The 12,121-nt window shown below is 65.6% G+C and overlaps 1 pseudogene; it reads right to left on the bottom strand.

The window, feature by feature from the left end:
* Nucleotides 1-12,121, bottom strand: part of LOC120375815 — a 451,158-nt pseudogene that overhangs the window by 348,891 nt on the left and 90,146 nt on the right.

Genomic DNA, 12,121 nt, shown 5'->3' with positions numbered 1-12,121 from the left:
GCTTTCCATACTGAGGGTCTGTTTGTGAGATGGTTGGTTGGGGGGGGGTTGTGTGGGGGGACACAGATTGGCAATATTCGAGGTCACATGTATATCAATAACTGGATGAGTTACACAGACTTCTCCCCACCCAGCCTACGTTCCATGTATCTTGACTGAGCCTGCCACCCACCATCCCAGAGCAGAAGCCTGAAGCCTGAGCCCCACCGCACGTGGGGAGGAGGGGAACTCCCGCTGGTTGCTGGCTCCTGCAGTGTTTATGACTCCGGAAGGGGGTAGGGACCAGCCCCTGCAGGCAGTCGGGGGGAAGAGCCGCTGCTTTGCTGCCCCCGAATCCCCCTCAATTACAGCCCGGGAGGCTGTGGCCACAATAAAAGCCCCTGGTGGCCACATTTGAGAAATGCTGGAGCCTCACAGTAAACAAATCCCAGCAGGTTTGTCACTCCCTGTCCCCCACCCTGGGGATTTCCTGCCCTCTCCCACCCAGACCAACCTCCCTGGAAGTTCCCACCCCCATGTATTTACTGCCCTTTCTCCCCGCCAAGGGAACCCGCCAGCAACTCCCTGATCATCCCTCCCTCAACTGGCTCCACTGCAGCCATTTCCCTTCCCCGGCCCCTGGGAGGACGGAATGAGCTGGAGCAAAACATGGATGTTGCGCTGCAGCCTGTTAGGGCAAAAAGGGCAACTGGGGACATGTCAGAACAGGAAATAATTTCCCAGCACAATTCCCCCCAGGCTCTTTCCCTGCACACGGATATTCCAGCTTGTCCTGCATGGGACAGAAAAATTCAAATGTAGGGCTGTCAATTAATCGCAGTTAACTTACACAATTAACTTTAAAAATATCATGATTAATCTCAGTTTTAATCACACCGTTAAACAATGGAATATCAATTTAAATTTATTATATTTTTTGATTTTCTACATTTTCAATTATATTGATTTCAATTACAACACAGAATACGAAGTGTACAGTGCTCACTATATATAGTTTTATTACAAATATTTACACTGTAAAATATAAAGTGCTGTAGTGCAATCTCTTTATCATTAAAGTGCAACTTGCATAGGTAGATTTTTTTGTTGTTGCATAAGTGCACTCAAAAAGAAAACAATGTAAAACTTCAAGTCCAGTCAGTTCTACTTCTTGTTCAGCCAATTGCTGAGACAAACAGGTTTGTTTACATTTACTGGAGATAATGCTGCCCGTGTCTTGTATACGTCACCTAAAAGTGAGAACAGGCTCTCGTGGCACTTTTGTAGCCAGCATTGCAAGGTATTAACATGCCAGATATGCTAACATCCATATGCCTTCATACTTCAGCCAGCATACTTCCAGATGACATGCTTCCATGCTGATAACGCTCATTAAAAAGATAATGTGTTAATTTGTGACTGAAGACCTTGATGAAGAACTGTATGTCTCCTGCTCCATTGTTTTATCCACATTCTGCCATATATTTTGTTTTATAGCAGTGGTGGGTGATGACCCAGCACATGTTCACTTTAAGAACACTTTCACTGCAAATTTGACAAAACGCAAAGAAGGTACAACGGGAGATTTCTAGAGATAGCTACAGCGCTCGAGCCAAGGTTTAAGAATCTGAAGAGCCTTCCAAAATCCAAGAGGGACGAGGTGTGAAACATGTTGTCAGAAGTCCTCAAAGAGCAACACTCTGATGCAGACACTGCAGAACCTCAACCACTAGACAGGAAAATCAATCTTCAGTGGGTGGCATCTGACTCAGATGAGGAATATTAATGTACTTTGGATCGTTATCAAGCAGTACCTGTCATCAGCATGTCCCTGGCCTCTGATTGCTAGAAGCTGGGAGGGGAGAACAGGGGCTGGAGCTCTCCATGGCTGCCTGGTCTGGTCACTCCCTCTGAAGCCCGTAGCCAGGGCCAGCCTTAGGGGTGGGTGCCACCAGGGCATTGCCCAGGAGTACCATGCTCAAGGGCGGTGCTGTATGGTAGCAGAGAGGCGTGTGCTGCTGGTGTAAAGTCAGAAACTGCTCCCGGCTGGCAGGGGAGTGCTGCTTGGGGTGGTGCCCAGATTTCTCCCTGCTCCCTCCCAGCATAGGAACATGTGGGGAGGGAGGGGAAGAGAAGGGGGAGAGAGCGGTGATGAGCGGCTACTGCTCCCCCCAATGTTCCTCCGTGCCCCCCTAGGGGGCTGTGAGGGGGGAGCAAGGAGCGACATCAGGGCTCCCTGCATCCAGGTCACCTTCCCACCTGGGCTGCATAAGGAGGACAGAGGAGCAAAAACCCTTTGTGAGCTCAGCACACACAAGCCAGGAAAAGATTAACACCCACCCCCAGCCCAGCCAAAGTGGGAGCTTCCCCCACCTTCCCGGCCACAGGCCCACGGGGCTCATGGATGGAGGAGTTTGGGGGGCTGTGGGGGCCCCTGAAGGACTAGCTCAGCGTGTGAATGAGGGACTGGGATGTATGTGGGGGCCGGACTGTGGGTTGGGGTGCCCAGGAGGACCCCAGGGAAGGGACTAGGGGGATTAGGGATAGAGGAGGTTGGGGTTACCAAGGTGCATTGTGGGAATGTGGGATTTAGAGAGCCCAGAGTGGATGGGTGGGGGCGGGTTGGAGGACCCCACAGTGGCTGAAAAGGGGAACCCGGCAGGTTTGGGGGGTAGCAGAACATAACATAAGAAAGGCCGTACCGGGTCAGACCAAAGGTCCATCTAGCCCAGTATCTGTCTACCGACAGTGGCCAATGCCAGGTGCCCCTGAGGGAGTGAACCTAACAGGCAATGATCAAGTGATCTCTCTCCTGCCATCCATCTCCATCCTCTGACGAACAGAGGCTAGGGACACCATTCTTACCCATCCTGGCTAATAGCCATTTATGGACTTAGCCACCATGAATTTATCCAGTCCCCTTTTAAACATTGTTATAGTCCTAGCCTTCACAACCTCCTCAGGTAAGGAGTTCCACAAGTTGACTGTGCGCTGCGTGAAGAAGAACTTCCTTTTATTTGTTTTAAACCTGCTGCCTATTAATTTCATTTGGTGACCCCTAGTTCTTGTATTATGGGAATAAGTAAATAACTTTTCCTTATCCACTTTCTCAACATCACTCATGATTTTATATACCTCTATCATCTCCCCCCTTAGTCTTCTCTTTTCCAAGCTGAAGAGTCCTAGCCTCTTTAATCTTTCCTCGTATGGGACCCTCTCTAAACCCCTAATCATTTTAGTTGCCCTTTTCTGAACCTTTTCTAGTGCTAGAATATCTTTTTTAAGGTGAGGAGACCACATCTGTACACAGTATTCGAGATGTGGGCGTACCATGGATTTATATAAGGGCAATACTATATTCTCAGTCTTATTCTCTATCCCCTTTTTAATGATTCCTAACATCCTGTTTGCTTTTTTGACCGCCTCTGCACACTGTGTGGACATCTTCAGAGAACTATCCACGATAACTCCAAGATCTTTTTCCTGATTCGTTGTAGCTAAATTAGCCCCCATCATGTTGTATGTATAGTTGGGGTTATTTTTCCCAATATGCATTACTTTACATTTATCCACATTAAATTTCATTTGCCATTTTGTTGCCCAATCACTTAGTTTTGTGAGATCTTTTTGAAGTTCTTCACAATCTGCTTTGGTCTTAACTATCTTGAGTAGTTTAGGGTCATCTGCAAACTTTGCCACCTCACTGTTTACCCCTTTCTCCAGATCATTTATGAGATGGGAGATGAGGAACCCCCCACCCTGGGGATGGACTGGGGCAGTGGGGGGATGGGAAAGTGGGGCTCAGCCGTGGGGAAATGGGCTGGAGGCAATTAGGGGCAGGGCGCTGAGGGGGTGGGAGAGGAGGAGGAGGAGGAAGGGGGCAGGGTGACGGGGTGGGGCTGAAGGGACAGGCCGGGCAGAGCGGACAGGGTGGGGAGGGGACGCTGGGGCGGGGCTGGCGTGAGGGTCACAGCGGGGAGGGGTGAAGTCCTTTCACTCCGCGCTGCCTCTGCCCGGGATTGAATCCCAACGGCCGCAGCGCTGGGGCAGCGAAGCCTCGGGCGGGGGAACCGGGGCCTCCCACGCGCCGAGTCTCTGTCCCGCGCCTCTCCGCCAATCAGGAGCGGGAGGGGCGCGGCGAAGTGACGAGCAACGGCCCCTCCTCCAATAGAGGACGCGCGTGTGAGAGACAGAGAGAGTGAGAACTACGCTTCCCAGAGGGCACCGGGAGGGGGCGCATTGTCTGAGCAACCGGCTCGTCCCGTCCGCTCTGAGACGAGCCAGGAACTACAACTCCCAGCCTGCCCCGGGGCGCCTCCGTCCTCTCCAGCCCAGGTGAGGGCGGGTCCCTGGGTCAACCTGACACCTCCCACCCCCAGCGCAACTCATCATCCCTGCCCCACCCCAGAGAGCCCTGGCTAAACACCCGCTGCAGGGACAGTGTCACCCCAGACAGACCCGCCCCTGGCTGGAATGAATCCTGCTCCTTCCCCGCCCGGCTGTGCCCGCCCCCAAAGCCCTGCCCCCGCCCCGCCCCTCCCCCCAAAGCCCCGACCCCCCTCGCTGTGCCCGCCCCCAAAGCCCTGCCCCTGCCCCCCCGCTGTGCCCGCCCCTTCCCCAAAGCCCCGACCCCCTCGCTGTGCCCGCCCCAAAGCCCTGCCCCTGCCCCCGCTGTGCCCGCCCCTTCCCCAAAGCCCTGACCCCTCGCTGTGCCCGCCCCAAAGCCCTGCCCCTGCCCCGCTGTGCCCGCCCCTTCCCCAAAGCCCCGACCCCCTCGCTGTGCCCGCCCCAAAGCCCTGCCCCTGCCCCCGCTGTGCCCGCCCTTCCCCAAAGCCCTGACCCCTCGCTGTGCCCGCCCCAAAGCCCTGCCCCTGCCCCTCGCTGTGCCTGCCCCCAAAGCCCTGCCCTGCCCCTGCTGTGCCTGCCCCTTCCCCAAAGCCCTGACCCCTCGCTGTGCCTGCCCCAAAGCCCTGCCCCTGCCCCCTCGCTGTGCCTGCCCCCAAAACCCTGCCCTGCCCCGCTGTGCCGCCCCTTCCCAAAGCCCTGACCCCCTCGCTGTGCCTGCCCCCAAAGCCCTGCCCCTGCCCCTCGCTGTGCCTGCCCCAAAGCCCTGCCCCTGCCCCCTGCTGTGCCCGCCCCCAAAGCCCTGCCCCTGCCCCCGCTGTGCCTGCCCCAAAGCCCTGCCCCTGCCCCCGCTGTGCCCGCCCATTCCCCCAAAGCCCTGACCCCTCGCTGTGCCTGCCCCCAAAGCCCTGCCCCTGCCCCCGCTGTGCCCGCCCTTCCCCAAAGCCCTGACCCCCTCGCTGTGTCCGCCCCAAAGCCCTGCCCCTGCCCCCCGCTGTGCCTGCCCTTCCCCCAAAGCCCTGACCCCTCGCTGTGCCTGCCCCCAAAGCCCTGCCCCTGCCCCTGCTGTGCCTGCCCCCAAAGCCCTGCCCCTGCCCCCGCTGTGCCCGCCCCTTCCCCAAAGCCCTGACCCCCTCGCTGTGCCCGCCCCCAAAGCCCTGCCCTGCCCCTCACTGTGCCCGCCCTTCCCCAAAGCCCTGACCCTCGCTGTGCCTGCCCCCCAAAGCCCTGCCCTGCCCCTCACTGTGCCTGCCCCTTCCCCAAAGCCCTGACCCCTCGCTGTGCCTGCCTGCCCCAAAGCCCTGCCCCTGCCCCGCTGTGCCTGCCCCCAAAGCCCTGCCCCTGCCCCGCTGTGCCCGCCCCTTCCCAAAGCCCTGACCCCTCGCTGTGCCTGCCCCCAAAGCCCTGCCCTGCCCCTCACTGTGCCCGCCCTTCCCCAAAGCCCTGACCCCTCGCTGTGCCTGCCCCCAAAGCCCTGCCCCTGCCCCGCTGTGCCCGCCCCCAAAGCCCTGCCCCTGCCCCCCGCTGTGCCTGCCCCCAAAGTCCTGCCCCTGCCCCCCGCTGTGCCCGCCCCTTCCCCCAAAGCCCTGACCCCCTCGCTGTGCCTGCCCCAAAGCCCTGCCCTGCCCCTCACTGTGCCCGCCCCTTCCCCAAAGCCCTGACCCCTCGCTGTGCCTGCCCCAAAGCCCTGCCCCTGCCCCCCGCTGTGCCCGCCCCCAAAGCCCTGCCCTGCCACCTCGCTGTGCCTGCCACCAAAGCCCTGCCCCTGCCCCTCGCTGTGCCCGCCCCTTCCCCAAAGCCCTGACCCCTCGCTGTGCCTGCCCCCAAAGCCCTGCCCCTGCCCCTGCTGTGCCCGCCCCTTCCCCAAAGCCCTGACCCCCTCGCTGTGCCTGCCCCCAAAGCCCTGCCCCTGCCCCCGCTGTGCCCGCCCTTCCCCCAAAGCCCTGACCCCTCGCTGTGCCTGCCCCCAAAGCCCTGCCCTGCCCCTCACTGTGCCCGCCCCTTCCCCCAAAGCCCTGACCCCTCGCTGTGCCTGCCCCAAAGCCCTGCCCCTGCCCCTCGCTGTACCCGCCCCTTCCCCAAAGCCCTGACCCCCTCGCTGTGCCTGCCCCCAAAGCCCTGCCCCTGCCCCTGCCCCTTCTGCTGTGCCCGCCCCTTCCCCAAAGCCCTGACCCCTCGCTGTGCCTGCCCCCAAAGCCCTGCCCTGCCCCTCACTGTGCCCGCCCCTTCCCCAAAGCCCTGACCCCCTCGCTGTGCCTGCCCCCAAAGCCCTGCCCCTGCCCCCGCTGTGCCTGCCCCCAAAGCCCTGCCCCTGCCCCCGCTGTGCCTGCCCCCAAAGCCCTGCCCCTGCCCCTCGCTGTGCCCGCCCCTTCCCCCAAAGCCCTGACCCCTCGCTGTGCCTGCCCCCAAAGCCCTGCCCCTGCCCCCTGCTGTGCCCTTCCCCAAAGGCCTGCCCCTGCCCTGCCCCTGCTGCCTTCCCCTAAAGCCCTGCCCCCGCTGTCCCCATCCCCAAAACCCTGCCCCTGCCCCCTGCTGTGCCTGCCCTTCCCCAAAGCCCTGACCCCTCGCTGTGCCTGCCCCCAAAGCCCTGCCCTGCCCTCACTGTGCCCGCCCTTCCCCAAAGCCCTGACCCCCTCGCTGTGCCTGCCCCCAAAGCCCTGCCCCTGCCCCGCTGTGCCTGCCCCAAAGCCCTGCCCCTGCCCCTCGCTGTGCCTGCCCCAAAGCCCTGCCCCTGCCCCCGCTGTGCCTGCCCCAAAGCCCTGCCCCTGCCCCCGCTGTGCCCGCCCCTTCCCCAAAGCCCTGACCCCTCGCTGTGCCTGCCCCCAAAGCCCTGCCCTGCCCCTCACTGTGCCCGCCCTTCCCCAAAGCCCTGACCCCTGCTGTGCCTGCCCACAAAGCCCTGCCCCTGCCCCCGCTGTGCCTGCCCCCAAAGCCCTGCCCCTGCCCCCGCTGTGCCTGCCCCCAAAGCCCTGCCCCTGCCCCGCTGTGTGCCCGCCCCTTCCCCAAAGCCCTGACCCCCTCGCTGTGCCTGCCCCCAAAGCCCTGCCCTGCCCCTCACTGTGCCTGCCCTTCCCCAAAGCCCTGACCCCTCGCTGTGCCTGCCCCAAAGCCCTGCCCCTGCCCCTCGCTGTGCCTGCCCCCAAAGCCCTGCCCCTGCCCCCGCTGTGCCCGCCCCCAAAGCCCTGCCCCTGCCCCTCGCTGTGCCTGCCCCCAAAGCCCTGCCCCTGCCCCCGCTGTGCCCGCCCTTCCCCAAAGCCCTGACCCCCTCGCTGTGTCCGCCCCAAAGCCCTGCCCCTGCCCCTCGCTGTACCTGCCCCTTCCCCCAAAGCCCTGACCCCTCGCTGTGCCTGCCCCCAAAGCCCTGCCCCTGCCCCCTGCTGTGCCGCCCCTTCCCCAAAGCCCTGACCCCTCGCTGTGCCTGCCCCCAAAGCCCTGCCCCTGCCCCGCTGTGCCCGCCCCTTCCCCAAAGCCCTGACCCCCTCGCTGTGCCTGCCCCCAAAGCCCTGCCCCTGCCCCTGCCCCTTCGCTGTGCCCGCCCCTTCCCCAAAGCCCTGACCCCTCGCTGTGCCTGCCCCAAAGCCCTGCCCCTGCCCCTCACTGTGCCCGCCCTTCCCCAAAGCCCTGACCCCTCGCTGTGCCTGCCCCAAAGCCCTGCCCTGCCCCCGCTGTGCCGCCCTTCCCCAAAGCCCTGACCCCTCGCTGTGCCTGCCCCAAAGCCCTGCCCCTACCCCCGCTGTGCCTGCCCCCAAAGCCCTGCCCCTGCCCCCGCTGTGCCTGCCCCTTCCCAAAGCCCTGACCCCTCGCTGTGCCTGCCCCCAAAGCCCTGCCCTGCCCTGCCCCTCACTGTGCCCGCCCTTCCCCAAAGCCCTGACCCCTCGCTGTGCCTGCCCCCAAAGCCCTGCCCCTGCCCCCCGCTGTGCCCGCCCCTTCCCCAAAGCCCTGACCCCTCGCTGTGCCTGCCCCCAAAGCCCTGCCCCTGCCCCCGCTGTGCCCGCCCCTTCCCCCAAAGCCCTGACCCCCTCGCTGTGCCTGCCCCCAAAGCCCTGCCCCTGCCCCTCGCTGTGCCTGCCCCCAAAGCCCTGCCCCTGCCCCTGCTGTGCCCGCCCCCAAAGCCCTGCCCCTGCCCCTCGCTGTGCCTGCCCCCAAAGCCCTGCCCCTGCCCCCGCTGTGCCCGCCCTTCCCCCAAAGCCCTGACCCCTCGCTGTGTCCGCCCCAAAGCCCTGCCCCTGCCCCTCGCTGTACCCGCCCCTTCCCCAAAGCCCTGACCCCCTCGCTGTGCCTGCCCCCAAAGCCCTGCCCCTGCCCCTTCGCTGTGCCCGCCCCTTCCCAAAGCCCTGACCCCCTCGCTGTGCCTGCCCCCAAAGCCCTGCCCTGCCCCTCACTGTGCCCGCCCCTTCCCCAAAGCCCTGACCCCCTCGCTGTGCCTGCCCCCAAAGCCCTGCCCCTGCCCCCTGCTGTGCCTGCCCCCAAAGCCCTGCCCCTGCCCCTCGCTGTGCCCGCCCCTTCCCCCAAAGCCCTGACCCCCTCGCTGTGCCTGCCCCCCAAAGCCCTGCCCCTGCCCCCTGCTGTGCCCTTCCCCAAAGGCCTGCCCCTGCCCTGCCCCTGCTGCCTTCCCTAAAGCCCTGCCCCTGCTGTCCCCATCCCCAAAACCCTGCCCCTGCCCCCGCTGTGCCTGCCCTTCCCCAAAGCCCTGACCCCTCGCTGTGCCTGCCCCAAAGCCCTGCCCTGCCCCCTCACTGTGCCCGCCCTTCCCCAAAGCCCTGACCCCTCGCTGTGCCTGCCCCCAAAGCCCTGCCCCTGCCCCCTGCTGTGCCTGCCCCCAAAGCCCTGCCCCTGCCCCGCTGTGCCTGCCCCCAAAGCCCTGCCCCTGCCCCCGCTGTGCCTGCCCCCAAAGCCCTGCCCCTGCCCCCGCTGTGCCCGCCCCTTCCCCAAAGCCCTGACCCCCTCGCTGTGCCCGCCCCCAAAGCCCTGCCCTGCCCCTCACTGTGCCCGCCCCTTCCCAAAGCCCTGACCCCTCGCTGTGCCTGCCCCCAAAGCCCTGCCCCTGCCCCGCTGTGCCTGCCCCAAAGCCCTGCCCCTGCCCCCTGCTGTGCCTGCCCCCAAAGCCCTGCCCTGCCCCCGCTGTGCCCGCCCCTTCCCCCAAAGCCCTGACCCCTCGCTGTGCCTGCCCCCAAAGCCCTGCCCCGCCCCTCACTGTGCCCGCCCTTCCCCAAAGCCCTGACCCCTCGCTGTGCCTGCCCCAAAGCCCTGCCCCTGCCCCCGCTGTGCCTGTCCCCAAAGCCCTGCCCCTGCCCCCTCGCTGTGCCTGCCCCCAAAGCCCTGCCCCTGCCCCCTGCTGTGCCTGCCCTTCCCCCAAAGCCCTGACCCCCTCGCTGTGTCTGCCCCAAAGCCCTGCCCCTGCCCCTCGCTGTACCCGCCCCTTCCCCAAAGCCCTGACCCCTCGCTGTGCCCGCCCCAAAGCCCTGCCCCTGCCCCCGCTGTGCCCGCCCCTTCCCCAAAGCCCTGACCCCTCGCTGTGCCTGCCCCCAAAGCCCTGCCCCTGCCCCCGCTGTGCCCGCCCCTTCCCCAAAGCCCCGACCCCTCGCTGTGCCTGCCCCCAAAGCCCTGCCCCTGCCCCTGCCCCTTCACTGTGCCCGCCCTTCCCAAAGCCCTGACCCCCTCGCTGTGCCTGCCCCAAAGCCCTGCCCCTGCCCCCGCTGTGCCCGCCCCTTCCCCAAAGCCCTGACCCCTCGCTGTGCCTGCCCCCAAAGCCCTGCCCCTGCCCCCGCTGTGCCTGCCCCCAAAGCCCTGCCCTGCCCCCGCTGTGCCTGCCCCTTCCCCCAAAGCCCTGACCCCTCGCTGTGCCCGCCCCCAAAGCCCTGCCCTGCCCCTCACTGTGCCCGCCCTTCCCCCAAAGCCCTGACCCCTCGCTGTGCCTGCCCCCAAAGCCCTGCCCCTGCCCCCGCTGTGCCCGCCCCAAAGCCCTGCCCCGCCACCTCGCTGTGCCTGCCCCAAAGCCCTGCCCCTGCCCCTCGCTGTGCCCGCCCCTTCCCCCAAAGCCCCGACCCTCGCTGTGCCTGCCCCCAAAGCCCTGCCCCTGCCCCGCCAGCCCGCCCCTTCCCCAAAGCCCCGACCCCTCGCTGTGCCTGCCCCCAAAGCCCTGCCCCTGCCCCCGCTGTGCCCGCCCCTTCCCCAAAGCCCCGACCCCTCGCTGTGCCTGCCCCAAAGCCCTGCCCTGCCCCTCGCTGTGCCTGCCCCCAAAGCCCTGCCCCTGCCCCGCTGTGCCCGCCCCAAAGCCCTGCCCCTGCCCCTCGCTGTGCCTGCCCCCAAAGCCCTGCCCCTGCCCCGCTGTGCCCGCCCCTTCCCCAAAGCCCCGACCCTCGCTGTGTCCGCCCCAAAGCCCTGCCCCTGCCCCTCGCTGTACCCGCCTTCCCCCAAAGCCCCGACCCCCTCGCTGTGCCTGCCCCCAAAGCCCTGCCCCTGCCCCTGCCCCTTCGCTGTGCCCGCCCCTTCCCAAAGCCCAGACCCCTCACAGCTGTGCCGCCCCAAAGCCCTGCCCTGCCCCTCACTGTGCCCGCCCTTCCCCAAAGCCCCGACCCCTCGCTGTGCCTGCCCCCAAAGCCCTGCCCCTGCCCCCGCTGTGCCTGCCCCAAAGCCCTGCCCCTGCCCCCGCTGGGCCTGCCCCAAAGCCCTGCCCCTGCCCCTCGCTGTGCCTGCCCCCAAAGCCCTGCCCCTGCCCCCCGCTGTGCCCTTCCCCAAAGGCCTGCCCCTGCCCTGCCCCTGCCGCCTTCCCAAAGCCCTGCCCCGCTGTCCCCATCCCCAAAACCCTGCCCCTGCCCCGCTGTGCCCGCCTCTTTCCCCAAAGCCCCGACCCCTCGCTGTGCCCGCCCCAAAGCCCTGCCCTGCCCCTCACTGTGCCCGCCCTTCCCCAAAGCCCCGACCCCCTCGCTGTGCCTGCCCCCAAAGCCCTGCCCCTGCCCCCGCTGTGCCTGCCCCCAAAGCCCTGCCCCTGCCCCCGCTGTGCCTGCCCCCAAAGCCCTGCCCCTGCCCCGCTGTGCCCGCCCCTTCCCCAAAGCCCCGACCCCTCGCTGTGCCCGCCCCAAAGCCCTGCCCTGCCCCTCACTGTGCCCGCCCCTTCCCCAAAGCCCCGACCCCCTCGCTGTGCCTGCCCCCAAAGCCCTGCCCCTGCCCCCGCTGTGCCCGCCCCAAAGCCCTGCCCCGCCACCTCGCTGTGCCTGCCCCAAAGCCCTGCCCCTGCCCCCGCTGTGCCCGCCTTCCCCAAAGCCCCGACCCCTCGCTGTGCCTGCCCCCAAAGCCCTGCCCCTGCCCCCGCTGTGCCCGCCCCTTCCCCAAAGCCCCGACCCCTCGCTGTGCCTGCCCCCAAAGCCCTGCCCCTGCCCCTCGCTGTGCCTGCCCCAAAGCCCTGCCCCTGCCCCCGCTGTGCCCGCCCCAAAGCCCTGCCCCTGCCCCTCGCTGTGCCTGCCCCCAAAGCCCTGCCCCTGCCCCCGCTGTGCCGCCCCTTCCCCAAAGTTCTGCCCCTCACATTGCCACTAGACCCCACCCCTGCACCACCTGTTCCCTCTAATCCCTGCCCCTGCATGGCTCCTTCCTCCAAGGCCCCACCCACATGCTTCCCCTTTACCCTGAGATCCGGCCCTAACGGCGCGTCTTCCCCCAAGCCCCAATGCCACACTGCCCATTTACCCCTGTGTCCCCGCCCCCCCCCAGCCCCATCCCCTATGACCCCACCCCTGCACCACCCATTCACCCGAGACCCCGCCTTCACATTGCCCCGAGACCCCGCCCTCCCACTGCTCCT

The sequence above is a fragment of the Mauremys reevesii genome, linkage group 12, assembly GCF_016161935.1.
Source record: "Mauremys reevesii isolate NIE-2019 linkage group 12, ASM1616193v1, whole genome shotgun sequence".
Taxonomy (NCBI): Eukaryota; Metazoa; Chordata; order Testudines; family Geoemydidae; genus Mauremys; species Mauremys reevesii.
Note: the sequence above shows the minus strand (reverse complement) of the source record. Positions and strands in the feature narration are given on the sequence as shown.